Here is a 2,500-nt window from a genome sequence, read left to right as displayed (position 1 = left end):
TTGGTTGGTCAAAGACGGAAAAAGTAATCCATGTAAATTACTATTTCCAAAGGAATATTGTTGAATCATTTTTAATCTCCTGTACTCAAGGTAGAAATTTGAATCTAAGCCCAGGTCTGTTTTCCGTTAATCCAGTATTATCCTTTTATCTAAAATCTGACTTCTCCGGAATTATTAAGAAACTGACAGCTGTTGGATCCCCTTCTCCAGTATAAATACGATGTCTTTGTATATGTATTCTCATTGCTGAGTTTGATAATGTCCTGAGTGGATGAAAGTACTAACTCCAATCAAGTCTTTTTAATTTTTCCTTTCGTGGCTATAATACATACATATATATATATATATATATATATATATATATATATATATATATATATATATATATATATATATATATATATATATATATATATATATATATATATATGTATGTATGTATATATATATATATATATATATATATATATATATATATATATATATATATATATATATATATATATATATATATATATATATATATATATATATATATATATATATATATATATATATATATATATATATATATATATATATATATATATATATATATATTATATGTATATATATATATATATATATATATATATATATATATATATATATATATATATATATATATATATATATATATATATATATATATATATATATATATATATATATATATATATATATATATATATATATATATATATATATATATATATATAGCAAAAACCGATAAATCAGTTGGAACCTTCGACCGGGGACGCCTCTCCATATCCTAAAATAAAACAAAGAAAGAAAAAGTGTTCATCTTTTCAATTGAGCGTCTGAAAGAATGGATATAAAAATAAAAATTTTGACCGGGTGTCACCGGTCGCTTGCTTTTGACATTACCCATAGTCATAAAACAGAACACTGTGATTCGTGATCAATTCATGGAGATAAAAAGTAGTATTCCACACCTATACTATGCTGAGGAACGCATTATAACTCCAACCTCTGATAGGTATTACCTCTTTCTACGTGTCTCTTGTTTCCTACCATGTTTCTTCTTTCTACCTCTTACCTTCTACCTCCTACATCCTGCATTCTTATAGTTATACCTCCCACCTCCTTCATCTTTTATCCTACATCCTATATACATATGTCCCTTGTCGCGCTTGCCAGTGCAGTGATACCTCCTACCTCCTACCCTCCACATCCTACCCTTTACCCCTTACATCCTACCCCCTATCTTTTACCTCCTACCTCCTACATCATACCTCTTATCTCCTACCTCCTACATAACATCTTGCCTCTTACCTCCTACCTCTTACCGCTTACCTCTTATAAGAGGTACATCTCTTACCTCCTACCCTCAACCTCCTACATCTTTTATCCTACATCCTAGATCTCTATACCTCCTACCTCTTACCTCCAACCTCTTACTTCCTACCATCCACATCCTACTTCTTACCTCTTACCTCTTACTATCTACTTCATACTTCCTACCATCCACATCCTACCTCTTGCCTCTTACCTCTTACCTCTTATCTCTTACCTCTTACCTCCTACCTCTTACCTTTTACCTCCTACCTCATACCTTCTGTTTCCTACTTCCTACCTCTTACCTCTTACCTTTTACATCCTACCTTTTCTACACATTTTCTTTTGTACCCTGCCTCTTTCATTTCTTACCTTTCAACGCTTATTTCACTAGCATACCTCCTACTTCCTACCCGTTACCCGTCACCTCTTACTAACCTATAGATTTATTTTTACATCTTACCACACGCCTTATTTGTTTACCTAAAAATTGTTTTACCTTTTACCTCTCTTACTATCTACCTTGTACCTCCTACATCCATTCCTTGACCGGCTATCTACAACTTATGATAATTTTTTACCTATTAGTATTACGTCCTAATCTCTACAATCAACCGCATTCCCCCTCATTATAATATACATCAACATGGACATCTATCAAGTAACTTATCGTTCCTACAAAACGCACCTACATGCTACACGCTACCGTGTGATCTACATTAGTCTTTAATGCCGAGTTCTGTGACTGACATGAAAGATAAGTCAATTACCATTACTACCTTCTCTCAAAAATTGGCAACTCCTCGTCATGACTATGGGTACTGTCAAAAGCAAGCGACCGGTGACACCCGGTCAAAATTTTTATTTTTATATCAATTCTTTCAGATGCACAATTAAAAAGATGAACATTTTTTCTTTGTTTTATATTAGGACACGGAGAGGCGTCCCCGGTCAAAGGTTCCAACCGATTTATCGGTTTTTGCTTAAATATCACTCTTTTTTTCTTTTTTTTTGTGGAAGCGTATCTTATCTATTCCTTGGTCAGTAGCTGTGATGTAATTTCATCATTATTACAATACTGAAATGCCGGCTGCCTCAAATCCTTTACAGTTTCCCACAGATAACACAGAAGAATTCGCCGCAGTGTGAACAGAATAGCTTA

This window comes from Palaemon carinicauda, chromosome 12 (assembly GCF_036898095.1).
Source record: "Palaemon carinicauda isolate YSFRI2023 chromosome 12, ASM3689809v2, whole genome shotgun sequence".
Classification (NCBI taxonomy): domain Eukaryota; kingdom Metazoa; phylum Arthropoda; class Malacostraca; order Decapoda; family Palaemonidae; genus Palaemon; species Palaemon carinicauda.
The sequence above is the reverse complement of the archived record's forward strand: the minus strand, read 5'-3'. Positions refer to the sequence as shown.